General features: G+C 33.2%; 1 protein-coding gene across 3 annotated transcripts in view; it reads right to left on the bottom strand.

The window, feature by feature from the left end:
* CDH12 (cadherin 12) overlaps positions 1–24,715 on the bottom strand; it is a 935,429-nt gene that overhangs the window by 393,173 nt on the left and 517,541 nt on the right. Inside the window, exon 3 of one of the 3 annotated variants that reach the window (XM_070519842.1) lies at positions 2,035–2,181. The exons of 1 other annotated variant lie outside the window; for it this stretch is intronic. The gene's annotated coding sequence lies outside the window, so the exon portion shown is untranslated. Of the gene's footprint in view, positions 1–2,034; positions 2,397–24,715 lie in introns of those variants that run through there. One more of the 3 variants, XM_014827976.3, reaches the window with a different exon arrangement.

Below are 24,715 nucleotides of genomic sequence, written 5' to 3'. Positions count from 1 at the left end.
GTCTGATCGAGGGGGCAGGTACTACCTAAAATAAACATCTCCTAATTCTCAATTGTACCCAAGATTTTCTCCATTCCCTTTCAGCGGATATAATGCAAATTACAATGACAAAAGCCCTTTAAAAACTTTAGGTATATATTTTTGAATAAGAACTACAATTGCTGTCATTTTTAAACATAAGTATTTCATTATATATTAAACACATCCTTCAGTGGTCATATACATCCTTTGTTACCAGCAAATATGGCCCTCTTTGTTTAGCGTTACCTCTGCTTGTTTTTAAATGTTGTTTAAAAAAAAAAAAACAAAGACCCAGTGATAGTAACTACAGTTAACACACTCTTCTCTCAGATTTCTTTGAATCAGTTGAGGAACCACCCTGAAGAAAAGAAATAGACGTCTCAGTGCAACAGAGGTAGGGAAATATCTTCAGGCTTTGGCGGAAAACATCCAGACAATCAGCAAGTACATGTCAGTGCCTTCGAGTATCCTAAAAATTTTTTATTCCTGCAGGAAAAGCAGTAACATCAACATCCTCCTGAAAAGCTCTCCAGGGGATTTCAGAAGGATGGCCAATTAATATAAACAGTGTTCTGACATCTTCATAAAATTTCCCATCTCAGGATACCCATAGGAGGGAGGTAGAATCAACATTTCGTGAAATATGAGTGCTCATTTTAAAAAGTACACTTAAGATACTACTATAAATGTTTACACAAAAGCAGCTGGATTTTTACATGGTTCTTTAACATAGATTAGTTATTGAAATTTGATTTGTGTAACATTCTTTAAGATATATATATATAATCTTATAATAATATTATCTTATAATGCCATAAAATATTTATATTTTAAATAGTATTTCTTTCAATATTTGGAAATCATTTTGAAGCATATGTACCACATTATAACAAGATAAGTGGTTGCTATCATTCACTATTATTCACTCACACACATAATCAATCAATTGGTCATATATAATTATAGTGATAGAATTATCTTATTGTTCTTGATTACATAGAAATTTATTATAATTTGGAATGAAACCATCAGACTCTATTTATATGTGCAAAGTAAAGTAGAAAAGCAAAAGTTCAGATAATTAAATCTAAGTTCCAAAAAAAGTTGCTTCCATTCTCTTTAAATATTTTTAACAAACTCAGGAGGAAAATGGATTTAGAAGAAATTATGTGGACTAGTTTATTTGAATTACTTAGATAATTGCCCTAAACTATGTATAATTCAAGCTTAACCTCAATTCACTCTAGTTTGATAACAAAGAACAACCTCAAAAATAAAAGCCATTTCAATAAAAACATAATCTCTTATTGAAGAATTCTCCTTTCAAAAATAAGCATTTAGAAAGAAGTTAATTTTTCTCTACTTTCGTTTTATTAATCTATCTCATGAAAGAAATCCATCTCTCTTGTATAAGAACTATAAATCATATCAATGGTATATCAATTCTTTTCAGTTCATTTTTCTTAGCAACTACATCAGAAACTTTATCATTTAAATTTTAATTCCTAAATGGACACTATTGAAATATTCAGGGATTTAATCTTAAATCCTTAAACCTAGAGGGAGCTCAGGAATGTTGCTAAAGTAGAAAGCTGCACAAAATCTCAACTCTCATTTGCAAATTTTCTTTCCATCTAATTTAACTTTGAAGCTTTTAGCCTCAGAGATTTTACAATATGACATCAACAAAACACTTCAATCAAAATCAAGTAACCTTAGCATTACAAAGTTCTCTAGGTTATTAAAAAGGTAAAAAGAGGCATTAGCTCTCTCTTCATATTTCTTTTTATTTTCTCTTGATGCAAGACAGAAGACATATATCAAAAGAAATTGCCCTGAAATATCATTATCCCCAAATGCCGGTTTTCATTCGAGGACACTTGCTTATAAACTAAGCCTTTTCCTGACATAAACAGTCACTTGCTGCAGTGCAGAATGTCAGTTTAGTCAGTTAGAACTTTCAATGCAGAAATTCAGTGCCATGCAGTCACGCAGATCGAGAGCAGCACTTACCTTAATTGAAATATTCTCTGTGAACGAGGTGAGAAATCAGTCAAATCAACCGTGAATGGGGTGGGGAGATCGAAGTTTTCAATCAACACCCTCCAAGTAGCTGCATGCTGTGTTTCTTTTTCCTGTTTATGGTGATCCCCTCACTGTCTAAGAGGACGAAAAGATAAGCTGAAATCCTCAGAGGTTCCAGTGAGTAAATGAGGACTAAGCGATGTTTCTTAACGGGAGATCCTCCGTGAGCGTGCTGCGTTTGGTGGCTCCCTAACTGCTGTGATAGGCTCCTGTCAGGTCCCTGGAGCTGGGCGATAATCATTGACCTGATTAGCAGGGAACACTCCCTGTGCGCAGGCAACACGCGCGGAGGGTTGGTGGGTCTCCTGGGAATTGGAAAGGCACCAGGGCCACTTGGGAATCTTGTCTTTTTCAACCTTATGGATGTACTACAACTACGACTGTAATTTGCAAGGAGATTACCCACAGTGTTAAGTCAGGAAGGACTTAAACAAATGTGCGTTCTCCTGCTGTTTTGCAAGGTGCATTCGTGTTAGATATCAGGTACAGTGAAGCAATTAATAGACTGAGAGAGCAGATTTGTAAGACAAGCCGAAAGCTGAAAAATGTTTAAAGCAAAGTGATAAGAGAGAGAGCTGCGCTTGTCTTTGCCCCAAGCCTGGTACACACTTCCACCTTTGTCTAAGTGAAATGAATTTAAAGGTTTGTCACAGTCCTCCAGAGGGCAACTCTCTGATTCATAAAAAGGAAGTATTCATACTAAATAAGCGTATTTGGCAGTTTCCTACAGACACAAGCACTCAAATCAAGGCATAGAGAACAGAGACTGGCTTGTGTGGTTTTTCAAACAGCATTTTAAGTTAGCATCACACTTAGAGAAATGTTTGCATTATACTATTAACCTGAATAACATAGAAGAGTATAACATTTACACCTAACTGAATCATTTCTTCTATGTTGAAATACTGATTTTCTAAAACAAAAACAAGCAAGGCTGAGAGGATCCCAAATGTCAAACATTTTAAATGTAGTCACGTGCCATTAACAACCTGCTGACATCCATCCATGGACCACTCGAGAAGCTGCTCAACATCTTTGACATCAAAAGTCACCACTGCCCAAAATAGATCTAGTTCTCTGCAAAAATTCACGTAACTAAATGCAGTAGTCCCAAATGGTTAATTTTTGACAGCTCTCACTTCTATAGGAGAAAATTATTCAAATAACATAAAAAGAACAGAGGAAAAAAGTCATTTGCATGTCTTGAGGGCGAGAAAAATCTCATTGCCAGGGAGAAACTGACAAATGTCCTCTCACAATGATACTGTGTGAAATGTTCAGCATTTCTGTTTTTCCAATTAGGTCTCACTCGAGACATGTGGCATTCTCTTGATGTGTGTGTGTGAGTGAGAGAGAGAGAGAGGAAGAGAGAGGAAGAGAGAGTGAGAGGCTATTTTGCATTGTAATATTTACATATTTCTTAGAAAAACTCCAAGTTTCAGTAAAGGGATGCCCAAAACATACATAATAGAGAATTTGTTTGCCGTATATATTCCAAGTAAATTTCAAAAAAGTGTCTCACTAAAATAAAACTCTTTGATGAAACTTCTTGGACGAAATAGAACTTCAGTGTAACTGAGTTGCTACAATAGAGCAGACACTTGAACTTAAAAGGGAGATGCGCCCATGAGAAGCCTCAGGAGGAGGGCTGAGCCTGCATTCCATGCAGAGGAGGTCTCTTGCTCCCTCATCTGGTGGAGCGTAAGAGCTGAAGATGAAGAAAGCCAGTCGATGTATTTCAGGAGAGGGAGAATAACTTCTGCTGCTGAGAGGGAACCCGTTATGAAATCATAGACTGGCATTAGAGTGTTCTAGTAGAAAAGACACTGTTTAAATAAAAACTGATGCACATAGATAAATTATAAGTAAATAGTAAACAGGAAATATAACTGCTAATATCTTCTGCGAAGATCCTGACTAGTTGTTAAGAGAGCATTTGTAAATGAAAATCTTGTGGATTCCATGTTTGATGTTTGGTTGGTCATGCAGTTAAAAGCTCTCTGTTCTTGTATTTGGTCTAAGCCTCATTCTTAGGATTTTTAACTTAAATAGTGACCTCTTTCTAAAACTTTTTAAAACCTTAAGACAGTCTTTATTTTCCTGAACCTCTTCTGACAGCAGATATCATCACCAACTAAAATAAGTGCACACTAAGCTAACTTGCTGCCACAGTAGGTACTTTCTGCCTGGAAAGCCATGACTGCATAAGTGTGCATTGATGATACTTGCAAATTCCTAGTCTTTTTTTCCTCAGAGAATCCAAGGGTCTCTTACTACAAACATGTTTTACAGAAAGTATGAGCGAATTTTCATTATTTTTTTAACCTATATTGGATGAATAATTGATTTTATGTGGAAGTATATGCATGAGTAACAAATCAATACTATTCTGTGTAGGAGTATAGAGAGGATACAGTAGTGATAATTACGGGTACCATATATTAAATGCTTGCTATGTGCCAGATGCTTTGTTTGTGCTTCAGCTGTATCTATTGTCCATGAAATGCTTATAATAATCCTATTAAACAAGCATTATTATCTTTTAAAAATTTTTATTAATTAAGATAAGGCTCTGAGAAGTTAAGTAAATTTACCAATGCCACACAGACAGTACAGAGGAATCCCAGAATTAAAATTCAGGTCACTTCACCTGTAAAATCTTAATAGATGCTTAGAAATTCTGGAATGTTAAAATCAACAAAAATACCTTCTTCCAACAGAATTAGGAAAATTATCTTGTTTTAATGACTTGCAAAATACATTTTTGCATCCTTAAAATTGCGTTCTGTGACTGATAAAATATTATATCATAACAGTTTGGCCACCATTGTTATCTATTGTTCTAGCAGAAAATGAAATTCAACAAAAATAAACTTTAGCCTAAAAAATAAATTCAATACAGAACTTCCAAATGATATCATTTCATTAGCACAAATGGGTCAGTTTAAAAAGATTTTTCTCTCTTTGGCAATTCATTTCCTCTATTTTTCAAAAATAGAAATTATCATTTTTTTTTTTTAAACAGGAAAGTGACCCTACTCTAGTATATGGCTATCTCAAAGTCATTTACCAAAACTGAATTAGGCCAAAATTAAAATGATTTCTGATATCTCACTTCTCGAAGAGAAGTATAGTAATAGCAAAGCTCAAAAGAACTACGGAGCTGAAAAATTCATTTCTAGTTTGTTCGAGATTTATTTAGAAGTTTCTTAAACCTCACACGAATTCGACTATTTCATATGGTCTGTTGAAATTCTCTGACACATTCATAATCTTACAGACAAATGTTGTGACCACACTTTCTTAAAGCTTTTAATAAAAATTCTATCTAAAAAGAAATGATGATAATTCAAATCAATTCAGTCCTTAAACTTTGCCAAGAAATTTCCCATCTATTATCTCATTTGATTCTTACAGGAATCTTGTGAAATAGGTTATGATAAGTATTTTACTCATATTTTAATGGTGGGGATTTAGGAAGAAGAAGAGCGAGTGATTGTCCTTTGATGTTTGATACTTTAGTGGAAAAGCTGACGTCCTCCTTTCCAGAAAAGGCTTTTCATTCTCCGCCATGTCTAACAAATATGTTTGTCTGCATCACGTTGTAGTCAAACAGAATCTAAATGGATTTCTAAATGGAAGCTACTCTTTCTTCATTTACTTGGGTTTGTTCTAAAGAATGAGAATTGTGATTGTGATTGTGATGTAATGAAGGAAAAATTACTCTGAGCTGGTAGGAAGCTTGTGGTTTATAGATACAAGAATTTCTCCACTTTGATTTCTTCTCAACTTTTCTTGAGTTTGACTATTATTATATTAATACAATTGTTTACATGTTGGTCTTATGATTCTTAGGTGAATCTCATCTTGCTTCTCTACGAACTTCAGCTTCAAATATTACCTCTCTATATCTTTTTGTGGTGATTTAATTATCAGGAGAGAAGAAATCCCAGAACATTCACGTTAATTGTTTTAAACACACAAAAAATAAACAAGCAGCCTAACAAAGTAATAACAAATTGATCTTTCAACCACTGCATCAAGCTAATACTAACACAGGAATGTCTGCTGAATGCTAATAGATTCTCATATATTACACATATTTCTGCTTATGTTAAGTCATGGAGGTAGAATGACTGAATTTACCTTTAAGGTAAACTTTTTCACATTTTTAAAGCCAGCTTCACTCATATATACTCATGTATTGACATACTATGAACTCTGGAAATAAAGAAAGCTAAACTGGATCTCAGAAAGCTTGTACTATAGTCAAAATTCCGGCACTAACTAGCTTTATAAACTTGAGTCATATAAAAAGCTTCTAGTTAATAATTTCATTGGAAAATGTGAGGAAATTAGACTATACTATTTCTAAAATTTCAGTCAGCTATGAAATTATGTTACCTATTTGACTAATAATTTGTGATATCCTCTATTTAATTCTGAAATAATCAGGCAGTTGAGAAGAAAAAGCTGTCTGAAAATACACTTTTTCTCCCCTCTTCCACTCTGCCCTGACAGTTTTATTTTATTCTATAAATGACATTATGACAAGCATATTTTGTTTTCATAGTTAAAGAAATTTAAGAATCAGCCAGGAGTCATTGATTTGAAATTGCACATGGAATAGATGAAAGAACTTGCTAAGGTCAAGAATATTCTTTGATATTTTTAAGTGACTATAATGCATTTCTTTTAAAGGACATAGGTGTTATATTATGTCTAGAATGGATCCTTACCCTTTTAAAGGACATAGTTGTTATATTATGTCTAGAATGGATCCTTAGCCTTTTTCTTTGTTATCCTGGTCAGTTGAAAATGAAAGGTGATTTAATCAAAATGATTGAGAGTGAACTTAAACTAGGAAGCACAACTGAAAAATGAATATATAATATTAATATATTTTGTATTTTTAAAGCCACATTTCCACTTTAGTAGGCAGTTATCTTAAAATAACAAAAAAGCATAGTGCATAATTAAAAGAAAAGAAATGGCTTTCAGTTGACATCATTGCTTGGCATTTTACCCCTTTCCTGTTAGTTCAGATTTATTCTATTTTGTATCTTCTAGATATGATTATTAATGCAAGAAAAATGAAATATATAAAACTTTAAGCATATTAATTTCAATTTATATTAAATTCTCTAAAAGCTATTGAAAATTAGTGATAACTGGAATAATGCATATAAAATCCAAACCACACACATTTTAGCAATGATTAAAAATATTATTAAACAAATATACATAAAATACTATTTAATGAACAGTATCGCTTAATAGAAAAAGACAGGCATGTTTATTCCTTTATTGAGTAGATATTACCCTTTTTGGAGAGTCAGAAAGGGGGGAAGGTAGAGTGAATGTAAGTTTATGGAATGTAGAAAGATCTGGAAGCACTAATGTGATGAACAGTATCAAATTAATTTACTGTTCACTAAAAAGTCCTAGGTTTAAAAAAAATCCTAATTTAGATAGAACTATTCATTTGAAACTATATAACCATATATTTAATCGTTTAAATTATTTTCTACCACCATATATAGTTAAAGCTAAAAAGAAAAAATCCCTAACAATACCAAGTATTGGCAATGATGCAGAACATCTATGACTCTCACTTACTGCTCGTGGGAATATAAAATGGTGCAAGCACTTTGGAAAACATTGTGGTAGTTTCTTAAAATGTTAAACATATACCTATTGTGTGATGCAGCTATCTTGTTCCAAGATGTTTACCCCAAAGAAGAGACAGTATACATCTATTCAAAGACTTGTACCCAAATGACTGACTTCATTCGTAACAGCAAAAAAACAGAAACAATCCAGATGTCCATCTACTGGAATGGATAAACTGTGGTATATTTATATAGTGAAATAGTACTTATCAATTAAAAGGTACGAGCTACTTATATACACACAAACTGAACCATTTATATGCATAATGATATAACTGATCATTATGCTGAGTGAAAAAAACCCAGAAACATACAGGTAACCAGTATATAATTCCATTGATGTAAAATTTTAAAAGATGGTAACAAAACCATAGTGACAGAAGGCAGAAAAGTGGTTGATGGTACTTGGGGGTGGGATAAGGGATGGCAAAGGGGCACATGAAACCTTTTGGGATGATGAAAATGTTCAGTATCTTGATTATGGTGGTGGCTTCACGGGTGTGTACATCTGTCAAAACTCATCCCATTTATACTTTAAACATGTGCAGCTTATGTTATATGTTATACGTCAATAAAGTTGTAAAAATACTCATCTTCCTCATTTTGTCTTTAATAAAACATTACCATAATTAAATGGTTAATGCCATATTATATCCATAATAAAATAACAGTCTGCATGCCTTTAACTCTATTTCCTATTTTCTAAAGAAACCATATTGAAGATGGAATAAAATCACCTACTTTATATTTCTAACGGTTTCTTAAATTGTAGAGAGCGTTCCCCATTCAATCAAAGTTTAAGACAACTTTAAACTTAATGTCCTAGTACCTATCAAGATAATAGTTCAGTAAAATTTTATATAGGGAAATAAAATGCCATTCCATTTCAAGCAATGATACTGTGAAATGCTTAATTACTTCTTGATACACATATATCATTGTCCATTTGTTTCTAAGTTCTCTTTAATGTGGATTGAAATCTTATCCCAGCATAACTTCAGCATCTACGCCACAGCAGGTGACTCTATTTTACAAAAAAATAATTGGGCTTTTTCAGACTCAGTCTCTAATTGCATTTGACAGGCCTTAAGACGAAAACACACTGCATCGCATCGTAAAGTTGGTATTGTTAGAGAATGCCTCTAAAAGGATCTTCCTCTTACTCTCACTTACTTATTGACTAAACTGAACTTTTTCTTTGGGTGTCATGGTGATTGTCTCATTCTCTCCTCAGTTACATTGACTGTAACATCCAGTTTCCTCTCATGTCAACCTGCTCTTTTTCACTTTTGGCAAAAGTCAATAATCTGCTGCCACAACACAAGAATAGGTGACTTCCATCTGCCTTCTTGACTTTATTTTCCTGATTAAAATAATTATTAAAAACTCTAATTTATTTAAAAAATTAATTTATTAAACATTCTAATTTCCTTATTAAAATCTCCAAAGTGATACAGGGTTTTAACATATCCCAGACTGTTGGTGAGTAGTCTGAAATAACACTGTTACTGCTTTATGTACATCAAACATATGGACTTAAGTTTTGGTAATCATGGTGCAGCGGTAAAAATAGTGATAAAAATAGCAGGAACTTTGGTGCCTTACTCCCTGGTATTAAAATAACACAGTAACTGCAAACAGCAATTTTGAATCCTTGGGCTAGTTGCATAAACCACATTTTCAGTTTCCTCTGATTAGAAAGGAGGATAAAATAGTATGAAATGAATTCATGGATATGCAGAAATAAGATTAAATGAGTTAATAGATATAGAGCACCGAGAAAGTAACTGTTCCAAAATGAAGGCTCAATAAATATCGGTGACTATTATTAGTTAAACCATCAACATGTGTACTATGTAAACCCTAAATAAAACATTGTTTTTAATTGTAATGATTATGTCCAATTGGAACTGGGCTAAATCTATGTCATGCTGTTGTTTATGTGAATCCTGAGGAAATTTTTCCCATTAAACATGTAAAATAAAATTATACTGTCCCATTTTTAGCAAGAATGTTACAAGGCATAACAATAAATTCCTGGTAGGCATATAAACTGCTACTATATCTCAGAGAAGCAATTTTGATATTTGTAACAAAACGGTGTGTGTAGGTATGCATGTGTGTATTGTACATAGATTGGGTGACTCCACAGATGTATATTGAGAAAATATTGTGTGTTATATCATCGTCAATAGTGAAAACTGTAAACCCTAAGGTATAGTATGATTGATTAGATATAAATATGAAAATTTGATGAATGAATGCATCCATTAACATATTCTAGCAATATGTTTTTAACATGAAAATGTTTTCACAGTTTTTTAATGAAAAAAAGCAGATTATAATATGATATAAGCCTACATGTATATATATATATATATGTTTCTAAAAGAAGGTTATGCATCATAAGAAACTAAAAACTTTTTCTTGATTGACAGTGGAGTTTTGGTAGATTAACTCACTATTTCTTATTTGTAAGAAGTATAAGCTAGAGAAAATGAAGATACAGGATAATCTTTAGTTTATTTTATTTATCCCTTCCTCTTCCAATTGTTTTTTGCTTTTTATGTATCTATATAAACAAAGCGAAGAAGCAGCTACAATTTAGATAATTTCATAAAATTCAGTTTTAAATATTTTAAGTTAAAGGGATATATATATATATATATAGCTTTTACAGTAGGTGCTGATTCACTCATAGTTGTGTTTCAAATGACATTGGCAGGTGTATCAACTGAAATAAATCATGACCAGCTCCTTATGGTTGATGAGTGGGATTAGCTGTATTCTCATTTGCACTCGCTCCTCTTCCATTGAGAATAGGTAAAAGTGAGGAAAATGGATTCCAATACCACAGAGAAACAGATCAGCTACTGCATAGGGGTGTGGCTTCTAGAAAGGTGTCTAGCCAAAAAATATAAATATTCCAGTATTGAGCAAAATCTTTCCCAAGCTTTTGTGTAATTTTCTGTTTTTCATTGTTGGATGAGTTCTGGAAGGGCCTCAGTTTGTACTGGAGGGGCCAAATCTGAGATTCATATTGGGCATTGGAGTAAAAATAGACAAAAGACTATTTTCTTTTGTTCAGTTTCAAATTTTTTATTCCAACATTTTATTACAAAATTTCAAACATACATAAAAAGTAGAGGAAACTGTATTAAAAGATATCTATGTTCCCCAAATCCAGCTTCATCATTTAGCTATTTGTGGCCAATCTTGTTCCTTTTATTCTCTAACCCTGTTCTTTTACTTCACCTTGTGTACTTTCAAAGCAAATCCCTGACATTATATTAGTCTATCTGAAAATATTTCAGTGTGCTATGGAAAAGATAAAGGCTTGCTTTTTTCTTTTTTGCAGAATATCCATAATATCATTAACACAGGGTGTTTTCTTTTGTTTAAGGCCATTAAGTGACTAAGGCTAATAAGCCCTCCTTGACAATTTAGCCTATGTTACCAGCTTTCAGCATTTGGACAGCATTCTTGTTCCCTCTAGTACTATAGAGTGTTGGTACTATTTTACTACAGACGTCACTAAGAAGTTATCTGGCCAATAATACTTTAAACTTGATTCCAGAAGCAACTACCCCCATCTCCCAACATGTCCCTTTTATATGGTTAAGAATAGCATATGAAGATATATATTATAAAGCTTAATAATTGACATGTCACTCATTTGGTCAAAAAAACCTCAATAGTCCCCAGTTGCTTATTGAATAAAATTCAAATTTCTGGCCTATAATTAAAAATTCTCTTTGATCTGCCTATAAAGTGATTTCCCACCATTTCAAAGATGAAAGCTGGTCCTTTTAATTGTTATCAGATTGTAATTTCTCAATCTCTAGGTTTTTGTTCCTGGATCTTGTCTGACTTCTTTCCAAACTTAATCATACATGTTTGTGTAAAAGGACTATATATTTGATAGCTCTCACATTATTTAATGTAAGTACTACATACAAAATAGATACTCAGTAAATATTTGCTGAACACACAGTGTAATGTCCTATTGAACAAAATATTGGTTTTCTGTAACTGGCAGATGTTTACCTGCTCCATCATTTTACTATTCTGTTTAAAAGCAGCACAGAAAAATCTTTGGAGAATTAGATTTCCAGATGCTTCTGCCCTGCTTGGGAATATGAAAAGCTATCACAATTCACCACACTAGAACTATTTCATTCAGGGTAGTTCTATCAAAGGGGCTACAAAGCAAGGATCATTTACCTTTATCACAGAGTGTTGTTTTTCTTACCTAAAGACCAAGAATTAGGTTCCTGATTTCCAGTGGAGAAAACACGAGCTATTTCAAGGGGCCTTTTTATGTAAGACATATTTCATAATGACAAGCCAACTTTACGATTTAATTGAATGTTTTTCAGTCTCACTGAGTATGTACTCTTCTCCACTTAAAAATGAGCTATTTTTTATTATATAAAATTGTCATTTTAAGTTTTTTTTATTTTTTACTAATTTTAAACTCAGTGCTATGGATATGAAAATATCAGAATCATATATTATTAATAAACATTTATTGAGAAAATTAATATTTCACAATTTATACCTTCATTTATAATTAAAGCATACAATTTATTATATTAATGACAGAGGACAAACATACTTGCAGTTAGTTGCAAGATAATGGATTATGGTAAAACTAAGTTGCTACACTTTGCTTTCTCTCACTTTAATTAAGAAAAAATTCACATAAGTATGAAACTTACTCCAAAGCAAGATGATTTAACAAGAATTAAATAAAAATTCCAATAAGAACAACAAGAGTAACCTTTTTATAAATAACTTGAAGTAATTCTAATTATTCCAGAATTACTACAATGTAAACTTTATGTTTTCTCTCCAATACTTACTTCTAATCGAAAGACTATTATCCTTGTTATAGTGAACTTTGATTGCTTTCAAAGTGAGCAAATTGGTGGAAAAAAATCAGGCTTTTCTGAACTGAGTTTTGACATGTCCTTGAATGGACATTTCAGCTAAGGATTTCTGTGGAGACAACCCTCTTAGGATCATCTACTCAATTCAGTCTAGTTTAGAAGAACTAGGGAAATAGGCTGGTCCAAATCACAAATGTGTGAAAATTCTGATATGTTAGGGATAAATACTTAATGCTCAGCAGGTCCGAAGTTTGGTGGTTAGCATAAGTGACTCAGGGACAAGGATGAGCCCTAAAGCTGGCTGAAGTTGAAGATGTCCTTTAAATTGCCGTAAGCTGAGAGCTGACATAATCTCTTGAGCATAGAGAAGACATCATGAAAACCTGGATTTCATTAGTCTAAGACAAATATTTGTGCTTGATTTAATACAGAAAGGGCATCTTTATGAGGGATGTTTACTGGTATGATTCTCAGATGAACTAAGCATAGGAGCATGGCTGTACCATTGGATTTCATGACCTGGTATACAACATGGAAACATCCAGTAGAAGGATTTTATTCTTAGGTTTTACATTAGGCCTTCTGATTCCTGCTGTTATGCCAACAAGTGAGATTTATGGCATTCACTCAGGAAAAGGGGGATTTTTATAATAGGAACTCTAACAACGTAATCTATTTGGAATTCAGTGTTGGGGCTTAGTCCACCCAATCACTTTATGCAATAGCCCCTCAGCATTCCAAGACTATTGAGGAAGAAATGAAGTCGGAAGAAAGACCTTCAAGTTAATGTGAGAGGAGGCTATGAGAAAATGATGCACCTATGAAAGGTGGCCCGGGAGGCAATAAGATAGCAATAAAAGACACGTTGCCTGAATTGCAGAGCAAGATCAGAGTCAGGTGTTTCCAGGCAATTGAACCACAAAGAGGATCAGTCCCATAGGAAGCCCATTCTGGAAGAAACCAGCCATTATCTGGAAATTTGTCAATGCCAATGGGCAATGAAGGCAGATTTCCAAGAGGGAAGCTGGTAAGAACTAATCAGGGACACAGGGACCTGCCAGGAGCTACTTCTTAGCAGGATCTCAACTCTTTCAAAGAACCAGGCTATAGAAAGCTTGCTAGGTAAAGTAACAGATTAATTTAGGGTAACTTTCCCCAAGTCAACAATGCTAGGGAGTAAATTATCTGGGATTGAAATTCAGCAATTGCTCCAGAGCCTACTCTTAAAGACAAGCCTTACATATATTCTGATTCCATCATACATTCATTTAATAGTGTTACATACTTTTCAAAGAGATTGCATACACATTATTTCCTTTGAGAAGTATTATATGTAATAACGTGAGCAAATTGTATTATTATGCCCATTTTACAGACGAAGAAATTGAGGCTAACGTAAATTAAGTGCATCCTGCCTGAGGTCATACAGAGAACAATTTAAAAACAATAAACTACAATTCAGGTTTTCGGACTCCTCATTCTTCTATGTTCATTTGACATAGAAGTTGGCAAACTTTTTCTTAAAGGATTAGATAGCAAATGTTTTAGAGTTTGCAGCAAAGAGGCAAAATTGAGGATATTATGTAGGTACTTATATAATAATTTAAAATGTAACATCTTTCTTTGTGGGCTATACAAAAATGATTAGTCAGTCTGTTTAGACCTACAGGCCATAGTTTATCAACCTAGACTATATCAACACTGGCTTGAATAGTTATTTGCAGTATCAACTTAACCTAATAATGATGAGTCGAACAGTGCTATATCATTGTACATCTCTTTTACTCAATTAACTTGTGTTTTGTGTAGAAGAAACCTACATAAATCTTGATTTACACAGAACACATTGTGAAATAACATAGCAAACTTATAAAAGAATGTTTCCAAAATTCTATTTCTGTATACATTTATATTTTGATTTCAGTTAAAAATCTGTCAAATCCAACTCCTTTCAAAATAAAATTATCATGACTTGCATTAAAGTAGATTTATTTAAGTTTTTTCTCCATAGGTAAAATTTGTGGATTGAAATAATACCACAGTATATCTCATAGCATTTTCAAAAATAAACCAAAGGCATTCAGGTATCTGAAATCTCCACCGTAACAATATGGTTGCATACTTTGTAATATTTCCAGAGAATGAATACTTTGTGACAACTATAATTATAATATTTTTCTTAGAATAATGTAGAAAGGAATTCTAAGCTTATAAGCAAACAAAAGCATAGCTCTTTAATGTGTATTTTCCTTAGAAAGATTTCACCTGAGCATGTAAGCTTTGGAAAAAAGATTTTGACTCAAATATAAATGGGATTTTTTATTAAGTAGGAAAACAAGAAAAAATGTCAATATGCTCTTCACATAACAATTAAAACCAGTCAGTTTGTCTTCCAGTTTTCCAGGCCTTTATATTCTCTGTGAATAAATGATGAAGACAGCAACAGCAATTATTGGTAATACAACTTAAATGACATTTAAAAATTGCTAAAAAGGATTACAGCTTTTCCATAAGCTTTTAATATTTTTTATCTTGAAAGTTTCAAGATAATAGCACTGTTTTTTAGAGAAAAGTTTATTGACTGAACATTTTTGTAGATAAATGGATAACCTTTTCTTTCTCCTCTTATTTGTACACTTAAAAGTTACCTTGGGAAAACAAAGTGTCAATTTGTCATTCTATAGTCTGATGTATGAATTGCAGTAATCTTAGAGAAGACATGGAATCTGAGTCTACAAGAAAAACCTTAGATGTGCTCTGAGAACCAAGCCAACCACAAAATTTTACCAAATTAATAAGTGTTCCCTTTCTATATCATAGCATATTCAAGGTCTTTCTTCCGAATATGGGCAAACAAGACACTGAGTAGAAAGAATATGCCACTTAGACCTGAAACCACTTTACTACCCTGACTGTGGACATCAATGAACAGCTCTAAAACTTGAAGTGTAAGAAGACTCTTAACTTACGTTAAAACAAGGTTAGAAAATATGTAAAGATAATGTTATTTGTGTTTACTTATTTTGCTCATCAAAATTAAAGTATGTAAGTGTAAGATCATTCCTAAAATACCATGATGATTGAATCATGTACAAGGCCATCAAGCATTTGCTTACAACACTTTGGGTGGATGTATCTGACAATTAAATATGCATTTGAGGAAATCAGTGTAAAAAGGAAGAGATGGTTTTGATAGAGTGTGGTCTAACAACACTTTGGAAAGAAAGTAAGTCTTTTGTTTGTTTGTTTAAAAGAAAAAGCAGAAACTGGTAAGGGTGTTTCTATATGTCAACTTGACTAGGTTACGGTCCCAAGCTACGTAATCAGACACTAATCTAGGTGTTGCTGTGAAGGCATTTTGTAGATACGATTAAAGTCCATAATTAGATGACATAAGTAAAGGAGATTATCTTAGACAATTTGTATGGGCTTGATTCAATCAATTAAGTGTCTTTAAAAGCAGAGCTGAGCCTTCTCTGAAGCAAAAGAAATTCTGCCTGTGGACAGCAGCTTCAGCCTGTTCCCCAGAGTTCCAGACTGCCCTCTGACAGCCAACCATATACATGTCAGACTTGCCTAGCCACCTCCTGGATTTTCATCAGCCAATACCTGGCAATAAAATTCTTATATACCCACTGGTTCTTTTTCTCTGGCGTAATCCTGACTGATACACCTAGACATTCACTTGATTAAAGATTTAAAAACTTTCTGCAAAATTCCCAAAGGGAAAGTGAATCATTTACAATGTTAACATCAAATACAGAGTGGTTGGCTAACAACAACAACAACAGTAGCAGCATTGAAAACTAAACACCAGGGGATCTAGAGTATAACATAAAACAGAGCATGGAATAACAAATCCGATACAGATTATTAATTAGCTTCAGTCTGGAAAAGAGAGGCTTGGAACTTCCCTTAGCTACTTTCCCCACAATCTTCCTTTTTCTGTTTCTAACATTTCCTTTTACATCCAGATGTTTGCATTACTGAGTAGTGCTTCATCAAATGCAAGTGTAAAGATAACATTCCAAAGCCTTACCCATCTATGCTTTGTATTCTCCTGTTAGTTAGTGTAGTGTAGTCTGTGTAGGTAGAATTTTAAAATAATCCCAATGACGCTCACTCTTTTATTCAGTCATGCACCTCATAAGGATATTTGAGTCAATGATGGACAGCACTTATGATGGTGATCCCGGAAGATTAGCACATACAGCCTAGGTGTTCAGTAGGCTATACCATCCAGGATTATGTGAGTGCACCCTATGATGTTCCCACAATGGTGAAATCACCTAATGCTCCCCGTCATTAAGGGAGCATGACCCTAATAGCAAAAGAGATTTTTGCAGATGTAATTAAGGTTACAATTAATAGTAAATAAGGAGATTATTCCAGTGAACCTGATCTAATTAATGTGCTATTTAAAAGCAGTGAATTTTCTCTAGCAAGGGACAGAAGAGGAAGTCAAAGATTTGAAACAAGAGGGTATTGTTGCTGGCTTGAAGATGGAGGAGGAAGGGGCCTGCTGAGTGACCACTACTATTTGAAGGAGACTCCTAGCTGACTGCCAGCAAGAAAATGGGGACCTCAGTCCTACACTCATGGGAACTTACTTCACCCAACAGCCTGAATGAGCTTGAAAGCTGACTCTTCCTGGGAGCCTCCAGATAAGAGGCCAGCCTGGTTGAAACCTTGACTTCCACATTGGGACACCCCAGTCAAAGACCCAGATGAGCCTGCCCAGACTTCTGGAATACAGAAATGTGAGATAATGAATGGGTATTGGTTTATGCCACAAAGTATGTTGTAGCTTGTTACACAGCATGAGAAAACTAACACTGTCCTTTGCAAGAAATCTGCATCTCTCTAGTAACGAGAGCACATTTTATTTCTTCTATCTGCATCTCTCTAGTAATGAGAGCACATTTTATTTCTTGTATCACAAGTGCTTAGCACCGGGTCTGGCACATAATATGTGTTCAATACACAGAAGTCAATTATATGAATCAAGGGAATGCCAGAGAGGACCTTAAATCCTGACCTTAATGACTTTACTTAGACTAGCCTTTTGCCCCATTCTTTGATATGTGTTGACTCGATATAACGCACGTAGAAAAAAGAGTAACACTGGGTACTTCCAGTTTTAAAGATAATGTTCATTGATGATGTCTCAATAGCCATGTGCCTTCTTATTCCATTTTAATTTTTGGCGTGTGACATATTGTGTCATTTGACATATCCAAATTAATCATGACTAAATATAGATAATATAGAAAGGCTTCCCAATGGCCTTTCACTAAATTAAAAAGGAACTAGATGAATCTAGAGTAGAGTTGTCCAGAAGTTTGGGCCTTCTCTAAGTACAAAGTACTTACTAAGTACTTACAAAGTACTAATCCCAATACAATAAGTCTTCTATTCTAATGGAGCAGGCAAAGTATATATAAGTTGTGTTGGAGGCAGGATGAGATCATCCAGATACTCAGAGATCCAGAGATTAAAGAATAAAATGAATCAGTTTATGTAGGTGAATGAAGTCCCACATAAATGTGTTTTTAAAATTAGAAACATATTAATAGTGGCTTAATTTTGGACGTTTCAGAAATAATTTGACAAAGGAATTTTTTGTTTGATTTTTTGGGGAGGTTTTCTCCAGAATTTCTTGAGATTTATTAATTTGCATACTCTGCATAGTGAGAACTTTGAAGAGTAGCTACCCCTGAAATCTCAACTAGTATCTGAGAACATTCCTTTGCGTGGGTAAACATAGAGCATCTCAGTACAACAGACCATTTTATGCAATTATTTATAATATATTCTCTTTCATTTATTCAAAACACTGAGAAAATTCAAAGATATTAAAACCAGGGGGCCAGGCCCCATGGCCCAGTGGTTAAGTTCGCATGCTCCACTTTGGCAGCCCAGAGTTTGCTGGTTTGGATCCTGGGTGCAGACCTATGCACCACTCATCAAGCCATGCTGAGGCGGCATCCCACCTAGAAGAACTAGAACGACTTACAACTAGGATATACAATGATGTACTGGGGCTTTGGGGAGGAGAAAAAAAAGATCTTAAGAGTAAACCCGTGGAAAGGTTATGATTCTCTAGTTCCCTGGTTGCTGATGTTCCATTCCCAATGTTAACACTTACATGGCCATAATGGCCCCAGTAGACTCATACGAAATGAGAACTCCATTATTTGGCAACAGAGTAATTTCTGTGCAGGGACATGCCACCCTTGGTTATTTTTCCATAAGTAAGGTGAACTCTTCTGGATTGTCTTAGATCAGGATGGAATTCAAGTTCAAAACTATTCCACATCTGTCACTCTTTTTGTAGAAAGTGTAGATTTGGACAATGTTAGAATTTGTTCAGGTCGCAGCTTTGCTATTTAATAACTGCAAAGTGGGGATAATAACAGTACCCACATTTACTATATTTATAAAAAAGATGAAATGAGCTAAGTTCAGTAAAATATTCGGGAAAGACTCAGTAATACTTAATTTTTCATAAATGGAAGATGTTATTTGCTATTATTTACAAATAATTTTGTAAAAATTATATTTACAATTAAAAAATATTATTTACAATGTAGCTTTAATAATAAGTAGCAATACTTTTATGAAAAAAATAGATGCAAACATAACAGGATCGGAAACGGACATGGGCCAAATGTTACTCTGAAGTAGCATATGATGTTTAAATTTTAGACCATGATGGGAGTATATACATTACTTTTCTCCTGTTAAATAATAAAAGAATTGAGCCTTGCAGAATTTTAATGTTACTATTTTAACATTTATTAGTAGGTAAAGTATGTTTCCAAAGGAAAACTGCAGTCATCTCTGTATGTATAAACATTTTTCCTTTCTGTTTTGGTAAAAATAAATAGTTACTCATTTTTCATAAAGGAAGACCATGAATCATTTACTCTCCTGACCTCTGATAATCAAAGCAGAAACTCAACTTGATATCAGGCAGTATACATTTTTATCATGAGCTCGAGGAATTACTGTTCTGTTCCCATTAATGAAAACACAAGCATGATTTTAATTAGCCTGAATATGACCTGGAAAAGTAGAAATTCCTTAATCAGATATTAAGGGTGGAGTTTGGTCACCACCTCTACATGACAAATTTATTAGATCCTAAAAAAAATCTTATTCTTTCTTCTAATTATTTCTTCTAATTAAAATCATAGCTTCTATAATAAATATAACATAATTAAAGATAAAATCAATTCATCAAAGGAACACCTTTTGTGTCACTATATATAAACCTATTTTAGTAGTTATATTAATAAAGCTGCTTTTTTGTCTCCTTGGAAGGGGATATTTAAGTTGTAATACAGGCACTATAATTCTTCAACTGAGTAGATCTCCAACCAAAACCACTAGTATTTTTGAAGAATTTTACACTATCAAATTCATAGCATTAATTATCACACTCTCTGAGCAACTTTGCAAATCCTTTCTCTTCTTTTAGTGCCTTTGGTGTTATTATGAGGGACTTTCTTCCTTTTAATAACGCAATTCCAACTTCCACCAGAAGCATATTTATTATGGTGTGTTCCATTCCCATTTTTTGGAAGGAAAATGTATACTTGTACCCATTCTGCTGTTTAATCATCTTGCTATCACTTCTAGGATCAAGTATACCTGCAATGCAAATTTGCTTTATTTTCTCTGCTTTTGTCAAAAAAAAAATTACTAGGTGGTATATCTAAAAAAGATTTTGGCTTTGTTCACATGATGTTGAAAGGATGGAAAAATAAATTCAAATCACAGAAATTACATGAATGCCTCAGATAGAATGTCGATTATTCAGTTACTTGGTAAAATATGTTTTGTAATGATGCTTATGAAAGTTACGTAAACTTTCAGGTATTTTTCCCCAAATAATTCTAGATCATTGTTTTTTGATCTTTTAGAAAGCTTTGTTTGATTTAACTTACATTTCAAGCTCACATCTGAAATATGTGCCCGTGTAGTGGTCTTTCTTTCTGCATCTGCAGCTTATCCTGCACTCCAGATACTCTGTGTTTAGTCTGTCAGCGGAGTCAAGAACGTCAACGTCTTAACACCAGGTGGGCTCCCCTTTCTGAGTCCCACACACATACACACTTTACCCTATTTTATATCCACACTATACTTTATTGTAAATAATAAAATTATTTTTTGGTAATTTTTAATTCTTTCCAAGTGACATTTTAAAGGTTAATAAAAATCAATGAAAAGGTAACATCTATTGATAAATGAACGTGGGTGTGACTATGATGCTATAAAGATATGCTGATTTAGAAAATCAATTTGAGACAGTAATTTAGAAACAAAAACATAAAATACATGGCTCAAAAGTATTTGACTATTTTGGATAAGAACCTCAATTTGTTGATAAGAATATGCAGAAAATCCACACACAAACACACACACACAACAACCCCCCTCCCCCAAAAGCATTGAAAAGAGATGAATTAACGCTCCTTTCTATTCTTTGCTTATCAAGGACAAAAGGCAAATTGCCGAGCAGCTAGTAAAGGAAGCTTATTTGGGCTACCTTTCTGTTACAATACAATACATCATAATGTTATCTTTATTTTTCCAATATTCTTAATAGCACATTAGAATTGGACAGCTTACTGCCCTGTTCATATTCTCACTACTTCCATTCACTAGAAAATAGATTCATGCCAAATAACTTTCTGTTTTGTTTACAAACTATTGTCACAAAAATGAGAGTTCATAATTCTTTAATAGCCGAGATGATTCATGGAAAATGACTGCTCAACTCATTTGCATACCTCCTTTCCTTCTCTACCCTGTTATAAGAAATGGGTGGAATGCCAACTCATCTTTGTTAGATGTATGAATAAATAAAATAGAGTAATAACAGTTTGTAAATCACACTGAAATGGTCAATTCTCTTGTTCTTTTACTGTTTTCACATAACAATGCCATATTTTGTGACTTGAATGGCAATGTGCACAGAATATGGGAAAACAAGACTATATTCTCAAGATAATGATTTTGATGATACTGGGAAACTCTCTGTATATAAACAGAACCCATTTTAATCTATGGACCCTCTTTACATTCTATTTTAATGTCTATTTGTATTCTATTACTATGCAACAGAATTATCTGAAAATTAACAATAGAGAGGAAAATTCCTAATTTATAATAGTCATTATAGCTTATAAATTAGACCAAGAATTTTGAATAGAACAATATCTATTGGCTCAAACGTGTTCCCATTGGTGGGATATTATTAAACACAGATTATAGAGAACTTGTGAAGAATAACTATGGTTTTCTTAATTATTTTAATGATTATTTCTTTCTTTTTAATTTAATGGGTATTCAACAAACTGTTCATTAGGGGATTGTATGTTTAATACTGCTAATGAAATTAAATGAAAAAGATATATAGTATCATTAAAGTAGCATGTAAGAAAGATGCTAGTGCTAAAAAACACTCTCTATTTAGTAGGCACCAAGAGATACATATGAAAACAGTATTTCACAAGGTAACACTTCTATTGAAAACTATTACACTATGAGGCATATTTATCCCTTTCTCCCTATAGAAGTATAAACAACAAAGCATGCTTCCTTGAAGTCATAAATTACAGTCTTTATGGGATATTAAAAGTGGTGCTACATAAACAGAATAGAAAAATTGCAAAAATTGTAAAGCTTTACTACATATGAAAATAAAAACAGAACTTTCTCTTGACCTGCTTGAATTGCAATGATAAAATCAACCACCATTATGAATGCTTCATCTGTATACCAATCTAAAATAATTACTGAAATGAATGAAATAAGGAAGGTGAGAATTTATATCATATATGAAAAACCAGGCAAAGTTCTTGAAGAAGGAAATGCGTAAACAAGAATATAGCTATCAGAAGATATTTTAGAGATTCTCTAACTATTAATATAGTTTTTTTTGGTAATAGTCCTTTAAACATAATCTGTAAGGATTAGTTATTTACATTCTTAAGGACTACAGAAAATGTGTATTTCATATATAAGATTATATTAAAGAACTACAAAAAAGGAAAAATCACTATTTTATATTCTATTTTCAATTTGTTTGTTTAGTTGATATTTTGTCTTAATAAACATAAGTCAACCTTTTTTTGGATTTCAAAGCAACAGAAAACCTCTTCTGTGAATTTTAATTATTTTCCAGAGAGTTCTATATAAAAATTATATTTTTTAATAGCGATTTTGTAATAGTTCCTATATAACCCTGAAAGCAACTTTTGAGTTATAAAATCACAGAACTATAAGTCATTTCCTGGCAGTAGTAGCAAAATAAAAATTTAAAGAACTGTAAATGATAAAAAATATTCAGTACATTAAATATAAATGCCCCTATTTCCTACCAATAACTGCCTAATGAACACAGAACTATTGCATTTAGCAGCGACCTTTAGGAGGACATCAATGACACTAAAATAATGGTTAGACAGCATTACAAATTTCTTTTTCTTTTCTTTTTTTTTTTTTTTTTTGAGGAAGACTTGCCCTGAGCTAACTACTGCTGGTCCTCCTCTTTTTGCTGAGGAAGCCTGGCCCTGAGCTAACATCCGTGCCCATCTTCCTCTGCTTTATATGTGGGACGCCTACCACAGCATGGCATTTGTCAAGCGGTGCCCTGTCCACACCGGGATCCAAACCGGCGAACCCTGGGCCACTGAGAAGCGGAACATGCGAACTTAACTGCTGCACCACTGGGCCAGCCCCAGTATTACAAATTTCAATGCCTGGTTATTCTTAGTGTCCAATGAAATCCTTTTTATATTAGAATATTGTGCTGGAAATTGTTATTTTAATTTCTAGATCATTCTAATACATTGTAAAAAAAAGAAATATTTTATCTTCATGATTGAGAAGCAAGCCTCTCTCCCTCCTTCCATCCCTCTCTCTCTCTCGGTGTCTTTCTCCTTCTTTTTTGGAATCCTAGTAATTACCTCTGCAATTCAATATATATTTATTTTAGGTGATATTTAGGGAACTAATGGGTGTGGCTAAAAGGAAATTTTGCTCATATACAAGCCCCTGAATGTTTCCAACACTCTAACTTGTTAGCTTGCTACCATGTCCAGTAAACTAGAAGCATCATCTCAAGTCCACAGTTTGCTAATAAAAATGTCATCAGTAACTCAACGTTACTGCCGTTTTACTGTTTGATATAAAAATAAAACAATATTAATGCGAGTGATCAAACACCAAATGCCATTTTTTCAGTCAGAATGGTGTTTTATAGAGAGTCTCTCCTAAGGTACAGTATTTTTGAACAGCACGAAGAGCAACATTTTATCAGCGTCATGGCTATATTTTTGATAGTGAATGATATAAACTGGGACAAGGAAAACTAGATAAGGCCTATAAATTTCAAGACAACACACAGAAATGTGACTCATATTTTACAGAAATTTAGTTGGGACTACATTGGTTGGCACTCTTCCACACTATAATCACAGTAAGCACATTTTGACATGCAATGCAAGTGACAAAATTCCATTAATTAAAATAATTGTTAATCTATAGCCCCAAGAGTGGCATTTATTACTAAATTTTATATACTCACTTGAATTATTTTAAACAAAAGTGTGTAAAATGTGTATATATTTACAAGCTGATAGGGAAAATTTAAAATGAAGAGAGTAAAAAATATTATGACAGTTACCAATGTCTCTCCTTTAAAAAAATAAATTTGTAGGTTTTCAAACTCATTTGCTTGTTTGCAAAAAAAAATCCCTTTAAGTATCACTTTAGGATATTTAATTTCCCTAAATAATATGCACAATGTAGAAAACTATAAGAATAAAGCAACAATAGAAGAAAACATTACATATACAGAAAAAGCTATATCTATATATCTATGAATGTGTGTGTATCTCTATTTCTATCTATTTTCTATCTATGCTTTTCTAAGAAAGACATTGAGACATTGAGAAAACTCAAATGCCGTAACACACATAGACAACTATAAAATATAAAATTTAAAATAATGATTTAAAAATGTAAATCCAA

The sequence above is a fragment of the Equus asinus genome, chromosome 10 (genome assembly GCF_041296235.1).
Source record: "Equus asinus isolate D_3611 breed Donkey chromosome 10, EquAss-T2T_v2, whole genome shotgun sequence".
NCBI lineage: Eukaryota > Metazoa > Chordata > Mammalia > Perissodactyla > Equidae > Equus > Equus asinus.
Note: the sequence above shows the minus strand (reverse complement) of the source record. Positions and strands in the feature narration are given on the sequence as shown.